The 17,118-nt window shown below is 43.3% G+C and overlaps 1 long non-coding RNA gene across 1 annotated transcript in view; it reads right to left on the reverse strand.

The window, feature by feature from the left end:
* The window catches only part of LOC109288903, a 24,443-nt gene extending 9,976 nt beyond the window's left edge, over positions 1-14,467 (reverse strand). Inside the window, exons 1-2 of the long non-coding RNA XR_002095251.1 lie at positions 14,374-14,467; positions 1,155-1,158 (exon numbers count right to left, since the gene is read on the reverse strand). This is a non-coding gene — a long non-coding RNA (uncharacterized LOC109288903). The remainder of the gene's footprint in view (positions 1-1,154; positions 1,159-14,373) is intronic.
* Between the last annotated feature and the right edge of the window lie 2,651 nt (positions 14,468-17,118).

The following is a 17,118-nucleotide window of genomic DNA, read 5'->3' on the forward strand; positions in this document are numbered from 1 at the left end:
CCTGGGTGCGCCTCCCCTGGGGCCTGAGGGGGGCCCGGTGGGGGGGCTGATCTGTGTTCCCATGTTCCACTTCAGGCTGCGCCTCACAGGCACAGGTAGAGTGGTTCCTGCCTGGCCCTGGCATGCCTTCTGTCTGACCCCAAGTCCCCAACATGCAGCCAGGTCAGGTAGGAGCCACACCAGCCACACCCATGTGAGCTAAAGCAGCATGCAGGAACATAGCATCAACCCAATCCAGCTGTGTACCAGGGACTCGGGGCAGGGAAGGAGGTGCAGGAAGGAGGAGGAAACAGCACAGCACCAACTTTCATGGGCGCAGATAATCCACTGCTCCTCACAGGTCTCCCTGCACTGCTCCCCTGCCCCAAGTCGCCAGCATGCAGTTGGGCCAGGCTGGTGCTATACCATGTTCCCATGCACCACTTTGGGTGAAACTAAAGTGGCTGACAGCTGCAGGGAGTGCATGCACACGCATCCCTCAACAGCCCACCAAAACTTGTTAAATGGCCCTCCCACCCAATAATTTCCCACCCCCGATTTTGGCTATATTGTCTCTATATAGTCTGAGGACAAACTGGGGACCACCTCATGGAGACAGGCTTGCTCTTTATCCTCTCAACTATGGCCCAAAAAGCTGAGAGGATGATTTGAATGGTTTTGTTTTTCATAAGCAAAAACATATCTCCAGTATTGCCAACGCCACCATGCCAAAAATCATGAGACAAACTCTTAAACCCCCCCCCCCATAAATAAATAAATAAATAAATATGTATATCAAGAGATTGGCACAAATTATGAGATGCTATTTCTGAAGTGTGTGTATGTGTGGGGGGGCGGTTATTTGTGAAGGTGTTGGAGGCTGTGGGTGTGTGTGGGAGGTTTGGAACCCGGGGAGGGAGGGAGGGTCCCCACACACCTTGGCAGGATGTGGGGTAATGTGGGTCAGGAGTGAGAAGAAGCAATAAGGCTGGATGGGTTGTGGCTTCAGAGTGAAGAGCAGACAGACAGAGACACACACAGACACTGACACACACACAGACAGCACCCATCTGGTAAGTGGAAGGAAAGGGGCAGGAGCAGGTGGGGGCTGGTCAAGGCCCCTGCAGTGAAGGAGGGAGTGGGACAGGACAAGGGGCAAGGATGAATGGGACCACGGCGCTGGGGTGGGTCATCCAGAGGCATGGGGAAAGGGCATGGATTCCCACAGCAGCGCACACTCCCAGGGGAGGCATGTGGGCTGCCTGCTGTGGGCTCAGGGCTGTGCCCTGCTGCCTTTGCCCTGGGAGCTCAGCCATGCAACCCCAGTGTGTCCCCTGCCTGCCTGGAGGGCAGCAATGGCATCACACAGCTGAGCTCCTGGGGCAAGGCAGTAGGGCGCAGAGCTCTGAGCCTGCAGGGGACAGCCTGCCTCTGCCCCATGGTGGGGCACATACCCCCATGGCTCCCCCAGGGGTGTGCACTGCTGCAAGGGGCCATGTGTCTGGACAACCCACCCCAACCTGGGGGTCCCATTTACCCCTGCCCCACTCCCTCCCTCACTGCAGAGGCCTCGGATCTTACCCCAGTCCCTTTTCCTCCATTTATCAGCTGAGAAAATCTGGAGATCTGAGGGTTAGATTGGGAGATCACAAGTTGGAGTTATTTTGAATTTGAAATCCCGAGTGTTGTGATGGTTGTGACAGTTGGCATTACTGTGCATCATATCCAAGGATGGACCACCAATACCTTTGTTTTGGACATGAGTTTTTTGGAAGAATGTCATAAAGCAAATTTATTCGAGTAGGAGAAACTGCACAGTAATATTCCACAGGAACTTAGGATGCCTCTTTAAATACCTTGTTCAGATTGAAAAACATCCACATCAAGATACGGATCTCCCCAACTCTTCTTACTAAGGAGACAGCTGTCTTCACAGAAAGTGCAATCGGAACCAGGGGGAGATCCAAGAAGTATCCCCTCTTTGCTTCCTGCTTCATTCAAAGTTTAAAGCAAACTGCCCAGCAGTGATAGACATGTTTCTATTCAGACAGAGCTGAGGTAGCCAATTGACTTTGTGATTTACTGTGTGTCTAATTCCTGCTAATCTCTTCATTTTAGGAGGTGTTAACCATCCTTGATCTTCCAAAAATAAAGCTATCCTTTCTTTTTACAATTATTCTGTTTGTTATCTACTCCTGGTAAGAAAGACAGAGAAAGGAGGGGAAGGGTTAAGCTAGTCAGAGGCAGAAGGAAATTGCAAAGGTGAAGCAAAGAGGTAAGTCACTGCAATAACCCTTTCCTGTGTTATTCATTGTAGCAGACTGAGGCTGAATCAAAGGTGCAACCAGGGCAGTGTAAGGCTAGGCATAGGCAGATCCAAAGGGATTGGTCAGAGTTGGTGGAGATGCTCTAAGTGGCCAGAGCAAATCCACCCTTGACCCCAACCTGAGGGGAGAAGAGGTTCCTGGGATGAGTGTCCCTAACACACACACACACGTGTGCATGTGGGGACACTCACCCCAGGAACCTCTTCTCCCCTCAGAACCCAAAACTTCCCCCTCACATTTCTTAGTCCTCTCAGCACTCCTTCCCCTCCCCCCAGAGGGCCTTCCTGCAGGGTCAAGTGGGGAGGGGAGCGCTGAGGTATTATAAGTATAGAAGAGTGAGAAATAGATGGGGTTTGCATCTGAGAGGGCTATGGGGCCATGAGGGTGAAATGTGGTATGGGAGGAGTTCAGAAAAAGGGATTGTGGGTAAGGAGTGGCCCAGGAGATAGAAGGGGCTGCACCAAGGTTTGAGCGCTCAGGGGGACAGGGGAGGGCTCAGTAGTTCAGGAGGTAAAGGATTTGAGATTTAGGAATCTGCAGGAAGTACAATATCAATTGTTGGCTGGTAAAGCTTGCTTGTATGAGGTGCAAAATTTAACTCCTTGTGACATTAAGGAATCTATTTTGGGTCCAAGGGATGATTTTCAAAAAAGCACATAGAAATAAGCAGCTGAGTAAAACTAATCTCTACAGACCCAACTATTAAAGCTATCTAAAATTAGCAAAACAGATAAAAAGTTTTTGAAGTCTGAATATAAGTACCATCCATCTCAAACCAAGAGGTGGTTGAAAGGAACTGAGATACAATGGGAAGGGCTTTGCTGTGTGAAGCATGAGAAACCAAATGGTATATACTAATTGTATAGGTACAGTGGCTGAAAAGTCTCTGAGTTCAAGTACATGAGGTATATAACCATCCACAGTGAAATGTGAATAAGAACAATCACTCAAATGAAAACAAGACAGCCTGATTCCTATACCATTACAAATTCATTTCTTACTCTCACTCAGTGGCTATCCCAGGACTTTTAAATATATGTGTTCTTTAGAGGATGTCTAAAATTTCCCCTCATAATCTTCCGACAGTGTTTTCACATGAGCATCAAGTCCTGGTCTTAACAAACCATGCACTTTCTGTTGCATCCAGCTAACCATATAATGCATATTCCTAAAAATGATACAGTTAAACAGAAAAATACATACAAGCACACAAAAAGTATTTCCCATAGTTTTATTTCATCCTCCTTTGTAATAATTACATTTATGCACCACAGAACTCTAAGGAAATTGAGCTCCTTATCCATAAAAACTACTGTACTTCTTTTCTCAAAGATTTGTCTCCAACAACAACCAAACATCACATGAGCAAAAGTCTAAATGATATTTCACTCATGTGATTCTGTTTCTATGCAGGCTAAACCTCTCTTTTCTGTTTTGCATGACTCCACAAGCTTTTTGAGATTTAAGGTCTAATCCTATTTCACCAAAACATTTTTGTTTGCCTCAGATCCAGAGTTTTTTCCCCCCTCCTCCTTGGCAATGAGAGAGCTCGGACTCCTTTCAGTCAGTACGCACAGCAAAACTAAGAAATATGTTTACTTTTTTTTTTAAACAAAATAGTTAATTTCTATTAAAAATATCAGCTATAGTTTATCTGAAAATGCTAAGCCTCTAAATCAGTTTTTTAGCTTGATTGTTTTAGAGGTCATTTAATTCAGTGCATTTGACACATTTGGTGGTTAATGTTAATGCTTATGAAACTGAAAATCTAAAAGCATTTGCTACAGATAACGTGCTCTAGTTTGGGCAGGTACTATGCTACTATACCTGCACAGCTTTGCCATTATATTTTGATGTTGACCATCATCTCTATTATTCCACTGTGAAGAGTGTCCATATAATAAACTACTGATTTGTTGTCACTTCCAAAAAAAGGAAAATAGTTGCATTAGTATTTTGGCATGATATTTTGTGGGCTTCCCCAAGATAGATAGAAGCTACTTTCCCCTCTGTCTTGGAAAAGACAAAAATAAAATCTCTCCTGGGGAAAAGAGATGGTCTTGTAGAAACAACTTGATCCTCATCCGATTTATGTATTGTTACTTTGCCTTTGAATTCTTAAAATTTACATTCCAATAGATGAAGAAGCAAAACAACTCTTTTCCATTCAAGAATGTTGGGGGAAGTTGCAATTTCTAGATTCTTTTGAGATATCCAAGGAAAGATTTGGAGCTTTTCACCCAGACAGTACTTGTTGCAAAAAGGTTGCCTGAGTACACTCCTTGGGAGGGTATGAGCCATTATCAAAGCATTTACCCAGCAATTTAGTCAATGGGCTTCAGCCACACCTGTTTGGTGTCCTCACTGAAATGCTTCTAAATAATTAATTTAATTTTTCTTTTCATCTATATTTTGCAGACATTGGACAGATCCAAGGATGTATCAATGTTAGACTGCAAATTACATTGCATCACCAGTTGCCACAGTTTAGTAATTTCAAGTGATTTTTCTTAAGAAATGGAGTAAGAGAAGTACAGCAGTATGACTAGCTCATTGCCAGACACAAGATCCTCATGGCAAAAATCTGAAAATAGAAAAACCAAGATTTGAGTCTGGTATATGCTGAAAGTGTAGGCAGCCATTTTCTCTGGATCTTTGATGTAAATATGTCTGACTTATGAAAAGACTATTTAGCAGATGTGTTAGGTAGGAATATAGAGGGAAGTCTGGGCAAATATACAGAAACAGAGGGAAATCTGGGTGACGGTGACCATGAAGCCGTCATGTTCACTGTTCAACATAAGGCAGGCAAATCTGACAGGAGGATTGAAGTCTTGGACTTCAAAAATGCAAATTTCAACAATGTTAGTCACTAACAGGAGAAGTGCTATGGGACCAGAAACTGAAGGCGAAAGGTGTGCAAGAAGAGGGGTTGTTCCTTAAGGACACGATCCTTGAAGCACAAAGGAAGTCCATTCCCATACAGAGAAAAGATAACAGAAGGGCTGAGAAGCCCTCTTAGCTAATTATTTTGCATTTAACAATTAAATAGCTTCATGTATCATGCTGGAGCTATTTTGTATTTAACAATTAAAGTGATTATTAACAATGTGACAGGGGCAAACTCCCAGGCTCAGTCCCAGCTCCAGCCCACCACCTGTCTATGGGCAAACCACCCACCTCACTCACCTTCCATGCCTTGCTGTTAAATAATCTGGATGTTAACTAGGTGGGAGGATGCCCTTTGGGCATCCTGATGTCAACAGGCAGTATTCACACAACTCCTACCTCCCCCTATCGTGTCCCATGCCTCGCAGATGACACGCAGTTTTGTTCCATCTCCGGCCTGAGGCCAGGCCAAATTCAGTATATAGTTAGGCTTCTATCATACTGCCCTATTCAGGCCTCATACATTCTGGCCCACTCTTACTGGGGCCTCTGACACTGCCTGCTCTCACCAGGCCTCTCTCACACTGCCCTGTGCCACAGACACCCCACCCTGCTCCCTTTGAGTGACCATGTGGGCCATCAGGCCCACACAGTCACTCAAAGAGAGCAGGGCGGGGAGTCTCTTTACTCCTGGGCCAGCCCTGGTGCAGCCTGTTGGGCCTCTCCCGCAACCCTCATCTGTTACTCCCTCAGCAGCTGGCATCAAACAGCTGCCTCACCCCTGAAAGCAGGGCTCTAAAATGGCCACCTCTTCAAGCACCTGCCAGCTGGCTGCCCCCAGCCCTTAAAGTGACAGGCACCCAAAAGGTGCTCTGTCACAAACAAATATGAATACGTCACCGCAACAGACTCTGGGAGACATCACTATCAAGTATATATAAAAACACATCACTAAATTAGGAACTTTATTATTATTCTACCATTTCCCATCCTGCACAAAGAGAATTCCCCAGTCGGAAATGTAATTTCAATGGCTGGTCATTAACTTTAACTAAAACCTAACGAAGAAAAACTAGCCAGCACTGCACTTCAGGATTGCTCTATAGGGCTGAAAGTGTAGATCTTTTAAAAAGATTGTAGGTACAGAATAAAAATGTTGTAGCTACACAGTAAAAAAGATTTTAAACCTTGTATTGACATCCATACATTACTATAATAACCAGACTTTGGACAAAGAAGGATATTCCCTTGATGAATGAATGCCTACATTTATTATTAATAGAGACTCTTGGCAAAGAAGGATAGTTCTATTTTATTCTAACTTATGCATGTGGACATTTCCAAGAGCCTAAAAATAATATGTGCTTTAGACTTTTGGAAAATTCTGCTAAAGTGTGACTAGCCCTAAAGCAGCTAAAAATGCTCCTCTTCCCACTCATGCCAAGAGTAAATGGACATGGGAAGTAGACACATTGACAGTGACTGAACACAAAGCAAAGGATATATTTTATATCCCCCAAGTTATACTTTATTCCATGTTGAAGAGTATATTGGAATGGGGGAAAAGAAAAGGCTACATGGAAAAAGGTTCTGATGGTCAGATGCATGATATTATTAGTAATAAATAAATGAAAAAAGTTACAAAGAGACCAAAGATATTCACTAAATCCAATTAGATTCAGCAAACAATTGTGGTTGAAAAGAAAGCAGGTGAAAATGTGAAAAGGTCAAAATTAATTTTCCTTCTGCAAATAATTAAAAATAATTATTAAAAATAATTTTAAAAGCTTCAGACTTTTTTTTTTAAATGGCTGGGAACTGTCCTAATCAGGGGCAGGTCCCAGACTCATGCCACAATTGGATGATCAAGGCATGGGGCTTGGAAAGAGCTGCAGGGGAGAGGCAGGTCCCAGCCCCCTGCCCCGATCTGCCAGTGGGGCAGCTAGCAGGAAGCTAGCTGCTAGCTGCCTCACTAGCAGATTGGTGCAGAGGGCTGGGACCTGCCTCTCCCCTGCAGCTCTGAGTTTCCTGCCCCTGACTGGGGAGCTGGGACCAGGAGCTCCCTGCTGCTGGGGCAGGAGGACATTGTCCCCAACCCAGCAGCAGGCAGTCCCCAGGGGCAGGGTGTAATGTCCCAGCACCAGCCAGGTGATAGCTGTCTCCTGGCCCAGTGCTCCCTGCCAGCCTCTGGGATGGCACCCAGAGGGTTCCTGGAGCTCCCCTGATGATGATAGGGACCCCATTGCAGGGCCCCAGGAAGCAGCAGTTTGCTACCATTAACAGCTCCAGCTTCCCTGAATATGTAGATGCCTGCCCTGGAGCATTTACTTGCAAGTCATTTACTCACAAGTAAACTGATCCCAGATCAAATGCATGTGTAGACATGCCCACTGGCCAGCTGGCTGTCAGACTCCACTAAGAGACCAGTTATCTTCCAAACCTCAGGAGTGGTCCCCTCCAAGTGAAATAGATCACTTTCACATGTTCATACTGTATCTACCCAGAGATAAACAGAGGACTTTGATTTTCAATGCTATCTTAAATTACCGCATCAACGGGCAAGAAGACAATGCCACATGAAACTCTCTTGCATGAATGGAAAAGGAAATTGCCTCACTTATATATTATCAAGGTCCACTGAAAAGCATGTACTATGTAAACACTTAAGAGTGAGAAAAAAAAAAAAATCACTAAAATTAGGAAAAGGCTGCTTCCTGTACAACAATTTCAGAAATCTTCCCATGAGCAAAAAATTAAATGCAGCCAATTACTACAGAAACAACTTTCCCAACCACAAAACAACCCTCATAAGAACAACACCAATACCATACAACATTCCAACATCATACTTGATGAAAGAGAAGGAAATAATCAACCCTCTAATATTATCACTCTCTCCATGCACACACTTACCAAAGCTGAAAAATTTGTCCTCTTCAAAGGCTTTACTTTGCCAAGAAAAACACCTCAGAACTCAAAACCACCGTCACATCATTTCCATCTGAACTACAAGAAAAACTTCAGACCCTAACCCCTCCACTATCCAATTCAAGGATTTTTCCATGATCCCTAAAATTCGAAACACAAGGGAACCACGGCAGACCTATCATTTCAAAAATGGAACCCTAACGGAAAAAAATATCAGGTTTCATCAAATCCATCCTAAAACCGCTCGTCACCCAAACACCAAATTTTATCCAAGACACAACAGACTTCCTGTGAACACTCAAAAACATAAACCACCTTCTCAGCAATACCTTCCTAGCCACCATGAATGTCAGTAGCTTATACACCAACATCCCACACCAGGATGGCATCCAAGCCTGCCTCACATATCTACAAGAGTGAGATTACAACTGGAGATTACAGACCAGAGTACAGGCCTCAGGATATCACTGAACTCATGTACTTCATCCTCACACACAACTTCAGTTTCAACAACCAACACTTCCTCCAGACCATAGGCATAACTATGAGCACCAAAATGGCCCCACAATACGCCAAACTTTTTATGGGCCACCTGGAAGAAGAATTCCTCAAGAACAGCACTATTAAACCCATGCTATACCCAAAATACATAGATGATATCTTCATCATTTGGACCAAAACCCCACAGTTCCTGATGGATTTCCACCAGAAATTCAACTATCATCACCCTTCCATCATACTATTGCAGCATTTCCTTTTTGGACACCATAATCAATATCCAAAATAGTAAAATACAAAACTACCATACAGAAGAAACCCATGGACCAACGTACATATCTGCACAGAACCAGCAATCGCCCGAAACAAACCAAGAAAGCTGCAATTTACAGCCAAGCTCTCCAATACCACCAAATTTGCACCAAGGAGAAAACCTGTGATCACCACCTCACAAATCTCAAAAGGGCTTTCAGTCAACAAGGACACTCCCTCCAGAGATATAGACTGCACCTTTGAAAAAGCCACCCAGATACCACGTGAAGATTTACTGCAGTATAAAAAGAAAATCCCCACAAATCGCTCACCATTAGTTATGACATACTGCCCTTCCCTGGAACCTACATGGAAAATCCTCAAACAGTTGCAACACAAACTAGAAGGAGACCCAATTCTTAAAGAGATCTTTCCAGAACCACCCATTCTAGCCTTTAAACAAGCACTGAACCTCACCAATCTCATCATCAAAAACCAACTCCTTATGACATGGACCACACCTAATGTATCCAGACCATAGCAGGACAAGAAACGCAAAACCTGTCAGCATATCTCCACCACTCCCACAATCACCGCACCCCACAACAAAACCATCACCATTCCTGGATCTTACACCTGCACCTCCAGAAATGTAATACATCTCATCCAGTGCACCAAATGCCCTGATGGAAAACATGTAGGAGAAACCAAACAACAACCGTTCACCAGAATGAACGCACAGTGAAAATCTATCAAAAGACAAGAATATCCAATTTCTTGTGGGGGCACACATCTCACAATATAATTACTGCCTCTCCAATCTCTCGGTTCTAATCTTCAGAGGGAACTTTCAAAACATCTTTTGTAGATGATCCTATGGATTTTGCTTCATAAATCTACTGGATACAAAAATAATGGACTCAATAACTGGAACCAAGAGTTCTATTGTTTGTATGGACTCAATATAGATATTGTATTTGAGACATTACAAACCTGCCTGACATCTGATTCACCAAGTACCTGCCAGACCTGACCTTTCACACTTTTCTTTCCCCCTCCTTTCCTCCCCTCCCCTCCTTTTCTATCCTTTGTCTTCCTAAATTCCAGCTAATTTATTTTTCACAAACAGCCTCTTTTCCATCTTGGAAAACCACTACAGTAGAGTCTCCATTACTTACCGCTGGCTTTCTACTCCCCCCCTACCCCATTTCCCCCTCTACTTTTTGTTTTCCTGATTTCCACCTATTTACATTCTCTCACACATCCTGCCTCACTTTTAGCTTCTTTCATTCTTTGAGGTCTCAGAACAGCAGAGACTCCCTATGCCTGAAAGCTTGCAAAGAACATTTTTTTCCAACTACTCAGTTGGTCTAATAAAAGATATTAGATCTACCCAAAGAACCTTGCCTTCCCATGAACATCTTCACTTTGATCCAACAATTAGTATTTTCAGCTTAACACCTTTCTTTCCAGCATTAAATGATGGAAGTAACTAATGTTTTAGTGCTGATTAAAAAAAAAATCGCCAATCAATGACTCTTAAGCTTGAGAGCCATTATTTACCTCCAAAAGAAAAACACAAGTGGTGTGTGTTACACAAATACACCTCCAAACCAGAACTGGAAGAACTACTTCTAAGGACGAGAAGGCAGATCATGTATTATGCATTGTATCAGAGTAGCACCCAGACACTATGTAAGCATAAGTTCAATCTCTATGGCCTTAATGCTAAGCCTAAGAAGAAGATAGTCATTACTTATAGCTGGGGGGATGGGGAGTCTAATCTTATTAGTTGTTTAATTTTCATCATAAATATCCACCTACAATGTAAGAAATTGAGACCTCTACATTTATTTCTAAAATTCTAAGTCCATTATATAACAACCAATCCAAGCTAAGCCAATATTATAAACAAAAACAAAGTATAGCATGTTAAAACTCACCCTAAGCTATTCATTTGTTTTTGGTCCTTTTTTGTGAATTTATTTCTGAAGATAAAATAAAATGCTCTCTCAACTTAAAAGCCAAATGTTAATACTTTTTGCACCAGATATCCTAAAAGATTATATAAATTATTCATTTATGCAGTTTTTTTCAGAAAAGATAGCTTTAAGTTGAACAATCTACAATCTTCTTAAGTTAAATATTTCAAGTGCATTTAATGTTTTTCCTAACTGCTTATTTAAACAGGCTACTGATATACGTAAACGCCTAAGCCTATGCACCACCATTTTAAGCATAACATCCCAAGAATCTGTAAACTGACAAAAATTACTATCAATTTTTTCTATGTTTCTGGCATATTATTAAGGTACCTGTTATGTATTTGATAGTTAGCATGTGTCAATTTAAAAAAAAATCAGTAACTGAATATGATGAGTTAATGTATTCTGAACACAACGTGGATATTAGGATAAAATGTTTTAAAATCATGAAAAGCTGCTTTATGCAGTCAAGATTGGCCTATTACTTGATTCACAAAAACTAGAAGACTCTGGTCTTGTACAGACATTCGGTTTCTCCTAGGAACCTCACTGGTTTGCCAGAAGAACCCATAAATGTACAGATATTCAGGCTTTTTCTACACCCTACCCCCAGGAGAGAGTCTGTCACTCACTGGACTCTGCTGCTATGGCAGGGAGCAAAACATGCCCCCTTTGCAGTCCCCACATTGCACTGCAGTGAAACACAGGCTGACCATGGGCAATCCAGTTCAGCCAATCATGAGTACCCTAGGCACTGCTAACATCTGTTGCCAGGCAGAGTAAGGGAGCCTGCAGAGCATGTTAAGATGTGTGCACAGGGGCCCCTCTTGGCTACACAGTGTCAGTACCACAAGCTCTCCACTCCTCAAAGCCTCAGCATTCAAATGCCTATATGAACAGCTCTGGGAAAGTTTCTCTACCAGAACAAACCTGGGAGAATTTTCCCAAATCATATGAAAGTGTGTATGCAAATTATTTTTATCCTTCTGTAACAGGGTGGTCTTTGCCCTTAAGAAAGGGCAGCCATCCCTGTTAGTTATCAGCTGTGACGCATGCTGCTAATAAGGGAGAAACCAAAGGGAGAGGGCTTGAAGGGGCAAACTGTGAGGGAAGTCAGCTTTGAGCAGAACAGCTTGCTATAGCTTGGAGCCAGGCTGCTGTGCTTAGGGACAAAGCCAAAAGGGGGTCCCCCTTCTAGTGCCCAGGACAGGGCATAAGGATTTGGTTTTGTTTGCATATTTGTCTGTTTGTTAGTGGCTTAAATATTGTGCTTTAGTTGGAAGAAGTGGCTGAGGAGCTCTTCAGAGAGAAAACCTGCCTGCAGAAGCCAGCAGACTGAGCAACTTACTTGCATCTTCCTTTTAGAATTTTTGCTGAGAGCACAGGACAGATGAAGACATCAGTACCAATATAAACACAGGCCTAGATATCAGCATTTCCATTGCTTCTTTATAGCTAAGCATCAAGGCTGGATTCAGATTTTAACAGAGTTGAAAAGATCTCAAGTGAGTTATCTAGCCATGCATACATAAATGTACAATGTATTAGTAAGATGCTGGGAAGATGTACAAAAGAAATGCTAAGTGATTTTATGCAATCCAAACATTTTCTGTTACTGAAGAGGGTACTATATATTTCTAAACCTTTCAGTAAATTTTATTTACTATTCAGTAGTCAAATATGAAACCACATCTCCCAGGGAAAATTACCTTACTAGCCTATGCCCGAGATATTTATATGAAATATAAATGAAAAATATTTTCATATGGCAACTCATTGACTTCATATGAACTGCCATGGGCTTCAAAGGAAAAAAAATGACCCAATCAGTTCAATTATATTCTAGAGATGATACAAAAAAATCTTATAAGGAGTTTTAACTGTAACAGGAGAACATTCAGCTAATTACATTTTCCAAAAAGATTTCTGAATGAAATTTTAACAAACAGGATAATATCTCTTTTCTAAAACTACAACTGTCTCATAGCTGCCATCCCCCCTCATAGAATTTTGACCTGTTTGACCCATTTCAAATATTTTTATATTCTCTGTTCAGATTAAGTAACTACCCATCCCATTTACATCACTTAGGTCAAAGTTTGACATTTCTTACTTACTCTGCCTCTGACTTGTAAAGTTTTATAGTTGGTATCAGTGCAACCAGAGTTGTTCTGAACAAGATTAATAAGGTTACAGTTTTTTATTAAAGGTTACTTACCAATTTATATGCAGGCCTGTAAAGGTTTGCTTTTTTTAGTTGCACATTTGAGCCATGCAAAGGGTTATGTAGCAGAAAATGAACTTTATTTCTCTCCCAAAATCTAGTTATTCCACTAGCATTTATATAAATGAATGGTTGTATACTAAAAAGTGAGTACTTGCAGTGAATACTTACAGAATCTCTCTCAAAGCAGTTAAATAAAAGTGTTTAATTAAAAAGAGTGGTACCTATGCTTGGGGTGCTTCGTAACTAAGGAGCAAGTGGCAGAGATCAAGGGAAAAGGCAGTGGGGACAAGGCAGTAGCAAAGAAACAGGGTTTGCAGGCAGAGAGGAGCTTAGGACAGGTGTTGGAGATGGTGGTGAGCCAGAAGCAGGAGAGGGAGAAATAAGACAGAAGTTAGAGGGACAAGGAGCAGAGATTGGAGCAGGGCCAGAACTGAAGTAAAGCAAAACCCAACTCAGGGTTCCAAATAACAGTTTCATTAAATGAACACTGTATTTACAGCTTGGTTCCCACACACACACACACACACACACACAAAATGGTATCAGGAGAAAGGCTAAATGGAAGGGCTGGAGTCCAGGTAGAAAAGAGAAACAGAGTCCAAGTCCTCGGCTGAAGAGAGGGTGGGGGTGATAGCTACCTATCCAGGCTGGGATGTGGTCCTCAATGGCCAGTTGGGGTCTTTCTCCAGCAGATGTTGTCCAGAAGGTGGTTGCTTGCAGGGCCTCGGGGTTGATAGGCAGCGTGATGTAGAGCAGGTCTGGTCCAGGTGAAGATGGCAACCCAAGGAGTCAGTCTTCATTACCCTTTTTATGGGGCAGACTACCCATGATCTCCTATGGGGAGGGCATGTCCAGGCAATGTCAGCCCTCTTCCAGAGGGTTCCAGATGTTCATACTGAGCATTTGCAGCCTTGGCACAATGGTGGGTTGTCTCAACTTTTGTTTCTTGAATGCTGAGGGTGGTTCCAATGACTGGGTTGTTGGTCCAGGTATTGGTTTTGATGGTGGGGTGACTTGGTAGCAGGGGTCCTGCTATGATTGTTTTTCACTCATCCATTCACTCTTCTGTTTCAGACATTCAAGGAAAACAAATTTACATAGGAGGTTACAGAATTGCTATATACTTACACAACAGGGCATGGAGACAAGATGGGAATGGATACTTGACATCACTTTACAGACACAGGCCTAAACCATACAATATTAATATAAAACAATAAAAATCAATGCACAAATGATAAGAATACAATATTAAAAAGTAAAAATCAATACAAACAGAACAGAACACTATTACAATAATAGTATACAAGAACTTATCTTCTCTTACCTAGTACTACTTGTAATCACTTATAAGGGATAGAGAGGGCAGAGAGAAAGTCAGAAATGGTAGAGGAAAGGGAGGGAATAAAAAAAGAGAAACTGCGGGGTTTGCTACACTACAATTATGCCCTAATAAAAGTGCACAGTTGCAGAGCATTTTAAAATTGCCTAATCATGCAACAATCTGAGCCCTCATTACATGAGGATTGAGGTGAAGGCATTCCCAAATGGAGTACCTTCATTAATTTCTGTAAGTCCCTGCCAGGAGCAGGGCTAGGCTGATGCAGCTGAGTCCCAACCCCAGTGCTGTCTCCAGAATGGGTGGGGGAGAAGGGACGGAAGGGAGCTCAGGCTGGGATTTGCTCAGCCTGCACTGGAGGGTAGGATGGGTGCATTGGATGGTCTGCCCTCCCAGCTTTCTCCCACCCCAAGGTAGGGACCTCCAATCCACCCACCCCACCCTCCAGCACAGGCTGCGTAAACCACAGCCTCAGCTCCCTCCCCTCTCTTCTCCTCCCTCCCACCCTGAAGACAGCATCAGAGCTGGGAAGGGGGGACAGGGCCAAGGGAGAGAAGCTACAGACACGTAGCCACTCCAAACTGGAGCTCAATCCCCCAACCCCTCTGGATCCAACAGTGTACATCTGTTGGGTTGGGAAGGATTGCTATAATTCATGGCACTTCCTATGGAGCACCACAAATTACAGAGAGGAGTTGGATGTCTGTCAATGCCCAGATGGACTTTATACTTGCATCTATCTTGCATGCATTGCATACACCAAAATGGGATAAGATTGTTCTTTTGCATATTAAAAATGAAGGAAGGGAAATAGTGGAGGAGGGAGAGTGGGGCAACCTCCATAAAGTCAGTAGTATAAACTACTGGGTTAACAGAAACCTGGTGAGACCCTACCTATCTACTGTACAGATGAGATAGAGCGGGAGAAAAGGTGAGGCGGGGCATTGCTCTTTATGTTAAGGAGCAATACACATCTTCATTTTTCAAAACAGGATCAGAAGATGAGCAAATTGAGGTACTGTGGGTCAGAATACATGGGGTTGGGGTGAAAGGGACTTGACAGTGGGTGTCTATTACAGACTGCCACACCAGGGGGATGAGTTAGACCTGGAATTCGAGGCAGCTCTCAGGCGGTACACTTAGGGGACATGGTTTTCATGGGTGACCTAAACTACCCTAACATCTCTTGTGGGGGCAATCAGCTAGATGCGTCTGTTCATGTAGGTTCCTAACCAGCATACAGAACCTTCACCTAACACAGGAGGTACATGGTCCCACTAGGGGAAATGCCTTACTGGACTTGGTGCTTGCTACAGCAGATGACCTGGTGGCTGATTTGCAGATACAGGGTAACCCAAGGGATAGCGACCACCAATTGTTAGAATTCACTATCCAGCAAAAGGTGGGAAAGATAACTAGTAGGGCAGAAGTGCTAGACTTCAGAAAGGCAACTTCAATGAGCTCAGGAGATTAGTAAGTGAGGCACTGAAGGGCAAGAACATTGGTGAGATGACAGTCCAAGAAGTGTGGGTGTTCCTCAAGGGAATGATCTTTCAGGCACAAAAAGGGAACATCCCAATGCACATAAGGGGAGACAAAAGAGCCAAGAAACCCTCTTGGATGAACAGGGAAATCCAGGACAGCATAGGGGGGAAGAGAGGCATACAGAGTGTAGAAGCAGGGGGTAGCCACCCAGAAGGAGTATACCTGCTTGGCTTGCACTTGCAGGGAATTAGTTAGCAAGGCCAAAGCAGAAATGGAATTCAGGCTGGCAACAAAAATTGAAGACAACACAAAGCCCTTCTTTAGGTACATAGGGAACAAAAAGAAGGCACTTGGCAACATAGGAACCCTACAGGACAGACTAGTGCAACTGGTAACAGATAGGAGGGATAAAGCTGAGCTCCCATATGAGTTCTTTGCATCTGTATTCCTGAGCATGGATAAAAACACATCTCCCAAAGGGGCCAAAAACACACACAAGAGGGTCTCCAATCAACCAACAGTTAGTGCTGACTTAGTGAAGGGGCACTTGGAGGGGCTGGACATGTTTAAGTCATCAGGCCCCGATGATCTTCATCCAAGGGTGCTGAAGGGATTGGCCAGTATCATAGCAGAACCACTGGCATGGTTGTTTGAGCACTCACAGAGCTCAGGATGGGACCCAGAGGACTGGAAAAGGGCCAATGTGGTCCCTATTTTCAAGAAGGGGAAAAAAGGATGATCTGGGTAACTATTAAGGGTGTGCGAAGCTTCAGTCACTGAATCAATTCAGAGAAGATTCAGCCCAATTCAGTGACTGAATCATTGAATGCAAAATGAATCAGGAGTTCCATTAAAAGCTCCAAATCAATTTGAAGCATCCAAATCAATTTGGAAAAAATTCAGCAATTTGGAAGGCAGTCTTGTGGGGAAACAGGAACTGAGAAGAGGAAGGCAGGGGGAAGACTGCTCTGATATTGATATCTGTAGCTGGCCAGTGACTGTGATCTTTGCCTGAGTTCCCCTCCAGTCGTAGTGCTCTAGGGGAGGGACACAGAAACAGCATATAAGGCTCTGTGTGAAGCCATTCTCTGCCTTTTGTGAGTTGTCTGTCTGGAAGCAAAAGCGTGTGAAAGGATTGGATACACCTTACTAACTACCATTGCCCTCTACTTATCCCTATCCAATCCATTCCTTTCAACTTATTCTTCC

Source organism: Gavialis gangeticus, unplaced genomic scaffold, assembly GCF_001723915.1.
Source record: "Gavialis gangeticus isolate Ggan-Ray unplaced genomic scaffold, GavGan_comp1, whole genome shotgun sequence".
NCBI lineage: Eukaryota > Metazoa > Chordata > Crocodylia > Gavialidae > Gavialis > Gavialis gangeticus.